Source organism: Oreochromis aureus, linkage group 11, assembly GCF_013358895.1.
Source record: "Oreochromis aureus strain Israel breed Guangdong linkage group 11, ZZ_aureus, whole genome shotgun sequence".
Taxonomy (NCBI): domain Eukaryota; kingdom Metazoa; phylum Chordata; class Actinopteri; order Cichliformes; family Cichlidae; genus Oreochromis; species Oreochromis aureus.
The window spans coordinates 12,163,936-12,177,130 of NC_052952.1; positions in this window are offsets into that span (position 1 = coordinate 12,163,936).

Sequence of the window (13,195 nt, forward strand, 5' to 3'; positions counted from 1 at the left end):
ACACAATAGAATAGAATAAAATACTATATACAACAGAATAAAATACAATGTTGTCAAAAAAAGAGAATTCCACTTAGTGTTTTTGCACATGTGTGGATGACACAGCCTGCCACTGAAGGAGCTGCTCAGTGCTGTCAGAGTCTCCTGCATGGGGTGTGAGATGTTGTCCAGCACGGATGACAGCTTAGCCACCATTCTCCTGTCACTCACCACCTCCACTGGGTCCAGAGGGCATCCTAGAACAGAGCTGGCCCTCCGGATCAGCCTGTTCAGTCTCTTCCTGTCCCCAGCAGAGATGCTGCCGCCCCAGCAGACCCCACCGTAAAAGATGGCTGAGGCCACCACAGAGTCAAAGAAGGTCTTTAGGAGTGGGCCCTTCACTCCAAAGGACCTGAGTCTCTGGAGCAGGTACAGCCTGCTCTGCACTTTTCTGTAGAGGGCATCTGAATTATAAGTCCAGTCCAGTTTATTGGTACCTGTAGCTGTCCACAGCCTCAATGTCCATACCTTGAATGTTTAGTGATTGCAGTGGAGGATGTTTGTGCCTGCGGAAGTCTAACACCAGCTCCTTGGTTTTTCTGGTGTTGATCTGGAGGTAGTTCTGCTGGCACCAGTCCACAAAGTCATGGGTCAGTCCTCTGTACTCCTTGTCGTCCCCTTCAGTGATGAGGCCGACTATTGTAGAGTCATCAGAGAACTTCTGAAGTAAGCACTGGGTGGAGTTGTGGGAGAAGTCTGCAGTGTAGATGGTAAAGAGGAACGGAGCCAGAACCGTTCCCTGTGGGGCCCCCGTACTGCAGACAACACTGTCCGACACACAGCCCTGAGTTCTCACGTACTGTGGTCGGCCGGTGAGGTAGTCCATAATCCATGATGTGAGGTCATGGTCCACTCCTGTGTTCTCCTGTGATCAGGACCAGCCGCTTCAGGGTCTTCATCAGGTGGGGTGTCAAAGCCACCAGCCTGCAGCTGTTGAGATCCTTGGGATGTGGAGTCTTTGGCACTGGTACAACACAGGAGGTTTTCCAGAGCTGTGGGACTCTCCCCAGCCTCAGGCTAAGGTTGAAGATGTGCTTCATCACCCCACACAGTTGGTCTGCGCAAGACCTGACAACCCTTGAGCTGATGCCATGCCAAGATGTTCACATATTACTAAGATATGACACATTTAACATCTGAGAAACTAATAAAGTGACTGAACAGTGTTGCCCATTTTCCCATGCATTACGAATGAGCTTGTATCGACAATGTCATTGTAACAGTGTTAACAAAAAGATAATTAACAGAGATATGGTTTCTCAACAATGATTCGCAATCTGGTGGCAGAAGGATGCATAACACATTAGGACAATAATTTACGGCATTGGGCATCAATCAAAATTTTAATAATTAGATTAAACGACCAGCAAGTCTGGTACCGACTAGTGACAACAGGAAGGACTTGTCGACTAGTTGACTAGTTCTGCACATCCCTAAATTTATTATCCTTTTGTTTGCGCTGTTACTTTACTCCACCCTTCAAAATCCATCACAAGATCCATCATGTTCTCAACTTGCATTTTCTTTTTTTCTTCTACTCATGTCTGTTATTGTGAGCTGATGTATCCATAAAGGTCAAGTGCAGCTACTATGACTAAATACATTACTGGGAAGTATACAGCCTAAAGGAAAGTCAGTCTACGAATTTTGCCAGAGTTCTGAAGAAAGGCAAATCCAAGCACAAATTTGGATTTAGATCAACTGGGAGGAAACTTGACTGCGGATGTGTTATATCATGCACAAACAAGCAAAGCAAAATTAATGGCCTTAAAAAAAACAAACGAACATTTAAACGCATGTAGCGTGATTTGGCTGACTGGAGATACGTGCAAATATCTGTGTGTGTCAAGTTAGATTAATTAAGAGATCTTTTTATCCAACAATACACAGCAGTCAGGGAAGGAAAAAACAAACATGTATTATTTGGATAGGCACACACACATATAATATCAGGAATCTGTGTTTGGCCCTGAGCAATATGTTTCTAAATTATAAAATGCTGATAGTGATGTAATTCTCTCTCTTTGAACGTTTGCTTTAAACATCTGTCTCACTTCCACTACTGATTCTTTTCTGGCTCCAATAATGGAAACTTTGCAAGATGCCAGTTTTTGTCTTTTTGGAAGGTCAGCTGTCCCAACATGTTTTTTTCCTCCATCAATAATATCAACATTTTATTGTTTATATTGTTCTTAAGTAGGATTTTCCACTGAAGGTGTTGTACTTCAGCCAACATTCTATGTGAAGAGACCCACAATAGATTGATCACACCATACAGTTTTGTCACTGCATTTAAATCATGATTCATTTTATTCCTCTGTGCCACTGCTGTCCAAAAGCTAGTACTACAAATCAATCAGTGTATTAGGTCAAATGTTCCTATGTGACTATGAAAACACAGCCTCTTCATATATACTTTAGGATATACAGTCATGTGACAAACAAAGGTTTTCAGAGGACTTTGTGTCGTCCTGTGAAAAACGAAGTACAACCCATGAGTCAACTGTTATAGAACCACCTGTAGCTTCTATACCATGATGTAATCATTTTCTGTATGACTTTATCAGTCTCTCACATTGTTATTGAAGAACTTTGGCATAATCTCCTGTACAACCTTCACTGAGGCTTACAGGCATAGATTTCATCATGTTGAGGTCAGTCTTTAACAGGGCAATTATAATACTTGATTTTCTGCTGTGCTTTTGACCATTGTTCTGTTGCATGACACAATTTGGACTCTAACTTTAGTTGTCAAACAAATGGCTTCATATTTAACTCACTCAAAAGTTCACAGTTAATTCAATGACTGCAAGTTGCCCAGGTCCCAAATCTTCACTCCTCCAACACCCCACTCGACAGTTGGTATGAGCTGTTTGTGCTATGTTTTTACCAAATATGGCACCATGCATTAAAGCAAAGCAGTCTTGTATTTGTATTATTAATATATTGTATTTATATTATTAATTTACGTTTTACCTAATATTTATTGATTTTATTCTTATTCATTTTTTATCTTCTTACTCTATTTATATTTATATTGTATCCCGTTCTTATTTATTTTATGTTTTTACCCTGTATATATCCTTATTAGGTCATATCTCCAGTGTTTCCTCGGAGGGGGCTCTCTGCACCGGGGCTGTGATCGACCATGGCTGCTGGGGCTCTGTGGGTCCTCTCAGCCTGAGGGGCTTCTTTGCCTCCCTCCTGCTGTGTGCCCAGCCTGGAGGCTGCGGTCTGTGACTGGCTCCCGGTGCAGATGGCTCCCTGTGATAGTGTTTCCTCAATTGGCTCATGCATACCTGGGGGGGGGGGGGAATGTGTGTATTCATGATCATTTATGTTAATGAGAGTGTGGGGAGTGAGTTGGAGGGTGGGGTGGGCTGGGCTGCTTTTAACCATGTAAAGTACTTTGTGCTACATTTTTTGTATGTAAAGTGCTTTATAAATAAAGATTGATTAATTGATTGTGGTTTGTTCAGAGGCAACTTTGCTTACTTAAGCTATGCTGTTTTTTTTAGAGAAAAGAGGCGTTCTCCTGCCAACCTTTCCAAACAAACCATACTTGTTCAGTTTGTTTCTATCATGAACACAACTATGATAATATTAATTCAGACCTGTAGCGTCTGGGTTAGAGCTTTTGAATACTCCAGACCTTCTTGAGGTGCTCACACTTGCTAATGATCAGTTAACCCCGTGCATGTGATTAGCAGCACCTAGTAGTTATACTTACCCTTGTGAGTACTAAGGATGAACTTAGTTTTTCACATGACTGCACAGAGTTCTGTGAACAGTTTCTTTTTCACATGACTGTAGTTCATAATAGAAAGTCTTATGGAAAATCTATTTTGCATTCCTGTTTCTTTCATTCAAGAAACATTTCTACATTTCAACTGTAAAGCCCTATTTACAAGCTTAGATAAATCATCTCTTTCAGCCCAACTACAGGTACATAGCACACAGAATAAAATAGTACATTGGGTGGTTTTACAACTGCGCTCAGTAGCGTTTTCTCTGTTTCGCTCATGATATTCCTGTCAATGATATAAAGGAGAAGAGCACGTGTGGGCAAAGCAGAAGAACAGAAGGAGAAGAAGCTAGACTTTCTCTCAGTGCGTCAGCAGTTAACGCCACCGCTGCTTTAGTTCTGCCAAATAGATTACAACACTGCTTAGCATCGTTGCTGGATAATGGCTCCCTTCTGGCGATTTGACTCCAGCAGCTGACTAAGTTTTACCCTCTTTGTCCCTCTCAGCTGGTTGATGCATTTCTTAGGGTTTTGTAACTGTAATGCCTACCCTTAAGCCTTAGCCCCACTCTTAACCTACCTGCACTACAGAGTTCATTTTTGCATATTTTAATAACCTCCAATGGCAATATCATGTTTTTGGCTGGAATAATGAAACATCACCTGAAGAAACTTTAATGAAGTATAACACACCAGGACCAATAGTTGGTGGGACTAGGCCTGCAAATGATGGCTCTATGGAACTATGGAATAATGCTGAGGAGGTAGTAAATCATGTTTGACTATATCAACACATGACAGCCAAACATAAAATGACATGTTCATGGAATAAGTTGCAATACTTTGATCACAGAGCTAAGCATTTGTAATGTTAAATACACTTAACCCTGTGCATCAGAAAGGGTGAGACAGACACAACAAAACATCTTTAGCAAATGCACAACTTAAAGTTTATTTGATTCAATAATTCTCTTTGTCCCAGTCAAGTGCATCAGCCTCTGATTGCTGGCATGCAGCATGGTCATCCAACACTCTATTTACTCTCAGTCTGCTAGTAATAATTATGTAAAATACATGTGTGCCAAAACAAAACTGTAAAACACAAGCTGTTGGAAAAAAAATGCTAGTGGATTTAAATTGTAGGTAAATAGGTGAATTTGTAAGTATATTGAAGTGAACACTAGGTTTGCACTGTGTAAAGTATAATGTTGCAAAAACGTGCAGTCTAAATACTGTAGCTGATATGATTATAAAGTTCTTGCTTGGGATGGAAAATTTAAGACCAGAAACAGAAAGACGTGCGACTCATGTTAGATTAAAGATGACGCATGGAAAACTGATGCAACGGTAGCGATCTGTTTTCTGTGACAGAGGTTTATTTAAACTATAAGCTCCTCAATTGGAGGGCAAACTGCCCGCAAAGTTGGATACAGCATTTACAGTGTGTCTAAAATCATACAGTTTAGTTAGTTTAGTTAATTCTATAGTACAGGCTTTGGATTTTTAATTACTGGTATTTAATTTTTCTTTGTTTACATACATGAACTTCACAGCAAAGATATACACATCTGTGGATTAAGGAATAGTGGCATTAAAAAACAAAAAGTTGCCATCAGGATTTCTCTCTGAGAGCCTTTCTTCGGTTATGGGAGGCATTGTGACCGCATTGCCTTTGCAACTGATCCCTTCACTTCAAAGACTGCTTACTGGTTTCTTGTTTTCTTTACTGAAAAACAATTTTTCATACTTTTCAGTTGTCTAAGCTCACATCTGTTTAGCTCCTTTATAAACACAATTTTCTCTGTGGATTTTAAATCAGTATACAATAACTTGGGTCTGGGGTCTTTGCAAATCCACATGTCAGGATGGAGTGTTTTTCTCAGTTTGATGCACCCCATACACCCCTGCCTCATGGGTTTTCTAACTATGTTTGGGAATTATAGCAACTTTAATTTGTATAACTTAAGCAGAGCCTCCACCTTCTGCATTACCTCCAGTCTTCACCACTCGCTTCTCCTCTAATATAAGTTCCCCTTTTGGCATTTTCTTCTCACTCATGTAGTTTGCCGTTTACTCCCATGGCTTCTACTCTCTCCTTATCCCCATCTCACCTTTCACTTCCTTTTCCTCCTTTCAGAGCTTTGTAACCACATAATGGGCTTCATTCAGCAAAGCTAATTGTTTTAAAAACTCCCATGTGTTCTTATGCCTCAGGGGGAATTCAACTGGTCCTTAATGGTGGTTAAAGTATGTGTCTTTTTGCATTTCAAACACGTTATAGCATGTAAATGTTATACCAGTTGACCGTGGTATTCAGTATCAAATATTTGATTGTATTCTGTCTGTCTGTCTGTCTGTGGTACCTGGAATTGCTGAGTGGAGCTTTGATGGGCGACATTGGTAGAGTCCAGACGTCTGTTCCCCCAGGGCTAAATAACAGGCCACCCAAGGTTTAGCTGACTCTTGATTTACACACAAAATCCTGTGATGTAAAACATACTTTGTTGGAAGTTTTGAAATCTTTTTTAAACTCACTTGGGTCAGAAAATATATTACAAATTTAATTCCTGAAGAGTGCCGCCAATGAAATAAGATACAAGAATGAGGACAAAAGAGATTTTGTTGTTCCCACTGATTTTAGTGGCGCAAACATTTAAACTTCAGTCTAACAATGAAAATGATGAAAAGCTGGTGAACCACTCTTTCATGTGGTTTTAAATGCATCAGAAAATTATGCTCGATTGTATGTAGCGATGCACATTTTTCTCTGTGGATGGTGTGTGTATGGATCCATTTAATATGAGCGGAATGTAAGAGGAAAGGAGATCTCCAGCTGTGGTGGGATTCTCATGATGATTGTGAGTGGAAATGAGATCACATCTGGGAAGACAGTGCTCGGAAGATTGTAGTGTGTGTGTGTGTGTGTGTGTGTGTGTGTGTGTGTGTGTGTGTGTGTGTGTGTGTGTGTGTGTGTGTGTGAAAAGTTTTTTTTTAGCTTTTTACTTAAAATAAAATTAGCCAGTACCTTGGGACATAACTAGAGGAAATGTAGTACACAAAATATATGCACAATCATTTCTGCATTTGAGAGCATTTTTAAGTTATACTACTGTTAACTTTCTTTTCTTTTTTTACGCAGTATATTGCAACTGCCACATCTACAATATTTAGTTTACATTTAGTGGAAGCAAATTCTCTTTTACACGTAAACATTTCTTGTCACCTCTGTGCGTTAAATGTTAAAGGTAAAGAAAGAAGCATTCAAAGAAAGAGCAAAGGGAAGAGTCTCCCTGCCATGGCCATGTGTCTTCTCTGTTTTCTTTGTGTAATACATACTAGCTCAATCCCAAAGTGCACATTGCACAATGTCTAATTTGACAAAGCATAATGAATTTGACCTCTCCCCAGTGAAGGCTGATTAAAGGACCACTGACTCTTGTAAACTGTACAGGAAGGTCTACTCAAGTGCGCCTGACCACAGGTTCTGGTGATAAAGATGATGACAATTTGGGGATTTTGGACATATTAAAGGATCCATCACATTCTCTGCAAAGAACTGTGTGGAACAGATGCTAGAGCTGAGGCTAGAGCAGATGTACAAAGCACTTTTAACTCTCAGCACAAATGTATGAATTTTTGAAAGGAAAAGGAATGTTAATTGTGAGCCTAAGATCCACAATTAAAACTATTTACGAATGCAGTGTTTCTTCGGTGCTTTCAGTGATGATAATGAATAATGAGGGTTGGGTGGTTTCACGTGTTTGAAGACCAAAAAAATCCCAGCAGGGATAAAGAGTCAAACAACTGTTGATGTAGAGGACACTGTCAAAGGCTGGGAAAGCCCTAAGATGAAGGAGGCATGAGGCGCACACATCATGACAACAGATAGTTCTAACTAAATGCAGAGGGACAGTTTCTGTTTTGTTTAAACGAAACAGAGACCATCACCACAAGTCTGGCTTCTCTGGTCTACCGAAATGCATCCACTCCCCAAGGACACTGAACCACTGTAAAACAGAAACTGCACTAGATCCATGGGAAACATATGAAGTTTTCTATTATGGGGTTTCTTGCTATTTGACGTATGTGGAAAAGTTTTTAATGATATCTCACCAAATGATGACTCAAAAACGAAGCTGACTTCGTTTCTTGATAACTTGGATGAGATATGGTTAAAAAGTCCAGAGAAAGAAAATACATTAAATCAGATTTTTTAAGGGTCGTTTAAGTGATACATATTTACAGGCTACACATTATGCGGATTTTACTGTCACAACCCACTTTAAATAGTGTTATATTGTGTGGCAATTTTCCTGCCTGTGGCAGTGAGGCAAATTCTTAGAATCACTGTCAGATTACAACAGTGACTATTCTAATAAATAAGGTGTTGAGTTCTTAATCAAATGTACCTAATATTTTAGTTAAATGTTTCATGTTTTTGATAACAAGAAGCAGAAAAAATCCCAAAGACACAGATATTAAGACAGTGAAAGGGTTAGAAAGTCAAAGATGACACGAAGCTCCACATCCATTAGTGCCCTATGAATGAAATGTATTACCAGCACATGAGCGCAGACACTATAAAACTGCTGAAGGCTTTTAATTAATCCAGTGATGCCTTATGACCAATCTTGAATTTACTGTAATTATATCTATTTAATATCATTATATATTTCTATAATTACATCATTTAATGGCATTCCAAACCCATGTGAATGTATCAGAAGGCTCTGTGAAATCCAAGCTGACCTCTTGATTGCTATGATTGTGTTTTTTTTCTCTCCCAGGTTCTCATGTGAACATGCACAACTCTCCTCTGAGACATCTGCCCTGTTTCCAGCATTTTCTCATGAGGTCAGATGGCCTTCCATCCCCCCAAAATTGAATTTGGTCATTTTTCTGTTAAGGTTGACAACCAGTTTTATTAGTCATTTAAACAGAAGTCACAAGGATCGTCTAAAAGAGAAATGTATTCAAAGTGAGCGGAAGCTTGTCATTTACCAGTCACAGATACACATTCAGGCTTCAAAGCAGGGGAGATGGAAAGATGTACCTTGCCTAGATTGTCACATGAGCATGAGCCCACAATATGTACCCTCAACAATTTTAAGGCCAAAGTGGTTTGGATTGTGGTCTATGTAGCTCTCTGATCTGCTACACATGTTGCAGAAACTGTAGAGACATTTTTCTCTCAGGGTGTAGAGGCCTTGATTGCACTGAGCAATTTCAAATAACTTGTTATAAGACCGCATAATGCTACCTATTCATATCTCCCAAAATGCTCTCCACCAGGACTGAGATGAAATAGCGAGTAGCGCACTGATAAACAGTTTACAAGGTATCATGCTTGGTTCTAACTGCATCAAATTTCCTAAATGAATTAAATTTACTTTCTGGAGAACATCATGGGCTTACTCAAAGAGATGTCATATGATTATATTTGAAGGGAAAGTTTGATGTTTACAGAAACACATGTATTCACCTTGTCGTCAAGGGGAAGATGGGAATGTGTGACAGACACCAGTCTCACAAAGACCTTTATTATTGATTTTTATTAACTGTTGCTTTCTGCTGTTGCTTCCAGTCCTACACACATCACCCTGGTCCCAGCATACTACCATTCTTAAAGACAGGGGAGGCATAATTAGACAAGTGGACATTAACCAGCACTAGACTAACACTGCCCTTGAACCCACTGGACCACCCCTTCCATGCAGCTGAGCCAAAAAAACCCCACCCCACCACCAGACCTGTGTTTCCTGTTTTCTTGTCCCTGCTCTTCATTTTTCTTGGATTGTTCCTCAATTCTTCTCCTTCTGTGCACCTGTGACTAATTCACCAATCAATTTCTGCAGTATGTTGAGTACTTCAGGTGATGCACCCACATATCAGAGACAAAACTACACACCCTTGTTGGCCAGGCATGTCTTTGCTCTCCTCAGGTTGCTCAGATTGCAGCTTCAGTCATCTTTCCAGTCCAGTCTTCCCAGCTTCACTCTATCCTCTGCCTCGGCTTACTGCTTGTGTTTGAGTTCTGCTTTTGAGGCCGCTCTCATTCAGCTTTTAATATCAGGCTCGCTTGTTTTTTGAGTTCTGCTTTTTTGAGGTTAACTTTTCTTTTGCTCTTATTTTAGCTTTTTAATATCAGGCTGATGAAAAGGGTCATGTTTGGAGTCAAACATTTTTAACATTTTAATATTGATTTTATATTTGTTTGGAATAGTTAACATTTTGGCTGTTGAGCTCAGAACAAAAGCTGGAAGCAAATGATACTGGATCTGGATTTTAGTTTTTTTCCATTTAAACGTATAACCAATCTTTTGAACTTTTCAAAACCATAATGTGATTTCCCTGAAAAAACACTAGTCCCCTGTCATTTGGTGAACTGTTACTGCAAAACTAAAAATCATTTTTCACCTGAACATCTTCCTTTAGAGCACTTTCAATAATGTAAAAATCAGCATTTATATTTAGCACACAATTAAGATCAGAGTAACTTTATAGAACATTTTTGTTGGCTGACTGAGGTTTGACAGAACAAAGAGCTGGAAGCAAATGATGCTGGATCAGGCATGCAAGAGGATTTTACCCCGCTGCCTGGCTGGGGCCAATATAGCCCGTTACTTAACATGTTACAGTTTTTCTTGATTGCTTAAACACTATAACCAATATATAATAATGTTCATTGGGTGTTGTACTTTGGTACATGAATAAAAATGTGCCACTGTATATACATTGGGTCTTTTGTGTTCATCGTGTGAAAAGGTTTTTGAGGGGAAGAACCACAAGCAACATAACTTGCCAGTTTTGGAAATATTGTTTTACATTTATTGCACCAATGTGTAAGTCTATGTTGTAGTGTGTGTGTTTTTGAGGCCTTGTGTGTGCTGTCTGTGGGCAAAGTTTGGTTTTTCAGCAAGAGTGAATGGTTTTGAGTTTAGAGCTTCATTTTGACCTGAAAATACGATGTTTGGGAAATTGGGTGAGACGTTATGGATTTGTGTTTACTGTTTTGAGAATATGAGGCATAGTTTCAAGAAATGTGTTTAAGCAATAGAGGAAAAACTGTATTTGTAGCTTGCTGTGTAAAAATCAATGTATAAATTGTTTTACAGGGATTTTTTTTTAACAGAAGAGACTTCAGCCTTATTCTTGGCTAAAAAAAAGCCCAAAGTTTTCCTTTAGTTCTTTATTAAGGAAGATAGACATAGATAGATGGAGAAGATAGAAGAAGACATACACTATATAATGGATTTCTGGTAGAAAAACAAGGTGACATGCAATATAATTTATGTGCTAGATTTGGAGGCCGTGACTCAACCATGACTAGTCTTGTGTTATCGGAATAATTTTCCTGAGCTGTTACAATGGAAGGACACTGAATGGGTGTCTCATGACGATGAGTGGCTGTTAAGGCATGCTCTTCCGCCAAGGAAAGCTTGGTGTGAATAATGTGCTGATGGAGAAGTTGAGATGCCGCAACTGTTGTAACCGTGCCATACCTAATCTGTTAAAGTTTTCCTGACATCCCACTCTCTTTCACACATAACAGTTAGGCAATAACTGTTCTGAATAAATCAAGTTTACAGGTGTTAGTTTAATGCCATTCAGACTGGGGTTTCTCTTTGCATGCCCAAAGGAAATCAATAAGTAACTCGAGTTTCTAAATGCGATAAGAAACAAAAACTTGGCCATGTCACTGCAATTTTAGCAATCACATGTGTGAGTAGATAATAGGTTGGTATTAATGTTAAGAAATTACTTCTAATATCTCTAGGTGTTGTGCAATTTTTTATGAGATTATGTTTCCTCAGTGCTTCCCACCAGAAGCATTTTTGTACTTCAGACAATGATTCTGTTTATCTTTCATTCAGATAAAGTACTTTTGTCCACAGCTCAGATTTGTGACCTTTATGTGGCTGCAGACAGAAGTAAATATTATAAAGACAGATGCAACACTTCAAGACTACTGGCAAAAACCGGCACTGGGGAAAGACTTTGAGGCCCCCCTGTAGAATCCATTCATCATAGTCTTGACTTGAGCCTTTGGGACGTTTCAAACATGCTCAAATTCAAATGTTTACTCTTTGTTCTCAGGGGCCAGACTGAGATGATATTTGGTTTCAATTCACAGTAAAAATCAGAAGCCTCTCAATGAGGCCAGATGCAACATTACTCTAACAGAAAGATTAGATTAGACAAGTTTCATTTGTGGTCAGTGTCTTGATTATAACTGATGCATCACAGTGATCTTTGGTCTCAGATGTCTCTGTGGTTCTTATCACTGTGACTCCCCTTTGGGAGGGAAGATTGGAAATGAGTCATGGACTTCAGGGCTCGGAGAATAAAGGAGGAGAGGTTACTGTGATTTTAGTAAGTGGTGCGTCTAATGAATATTTGACGTGATAAGTTACTTTTGAAACACTTTCTTTTGTACATGTTTAAACAAGAACCAGCAGAGAAAAATCTATTTGACTTTACCCTTACAGGAGTCAAGGGATTTAAGGGAAGTTAAGTGGGGACGGCCGGGATCAGACTATAGGGAAATGACCTCAGACTCAATGCTAACATGTAAAGTTCAGACATGCCCCATTTAGCCTTACACATGAGACCCCGGGAAACTCATTCTGCTGCTTAAAAAAATAATCTGACTGCAAACACAACAGCTAGTTAGCTCCCTAACTAAAACTGTCATGTAGGACGGTATTATTTACTGCTGAGAAAAGCTTGCAAATTCCTTTTGAGAACAGATAAAAATTTGTTAGTCCACATAAATCTCACCTTATGTCACTAACAAATGTTGGTTCATAGCAGGTCGGGTGAACATATCTTGCAACATGTTGTATCTTAAGGCAGGCAGTGTGCTGGGTGTTGATTTAGGGTTGCCATGGGGACCTGGGATTCAGGGATGTGCTCCAGATGTTTCATGAACAACAAGGGGACTTCCTGGTTCCTTAAGGACTGAAAGCGCACGTCAGCCTTCGTGTGCGTGCATGTGTGTGTGTGTGTTTGTATTTCTTAGAAGCTTTGAATGCTCATCAGCTGTAACTCCACTAGCATGTGTGTGACATCAGAGTAAACCCTTTTTCACATCCATCTCCTCCCAGCAGGACAGCATGTTTTCGTCTCTTGCCACACAAAAAGGAGAAAAGACGTAAATTCTTACCCACCCCAGTCACAAAGAGGAAGAGTGGTGAGTAGAAAGAAAAAAAAGTCAAACGAATAAAAAGAAAAGTCAGAAATGAAGAAGTCATGACACTCTGAAAGAGGAAGAAAAAGAAAGAGAGAGCAGGTTGTACTACGGTCAGTACCGGCAGAACAAGATTGCGCTGAGCAGTTGCATCTTAGATTTTAAGGGACAGGCCTCCTACCAATTAAACGTCCTCTTACATGATTTCTATATTAGATGGT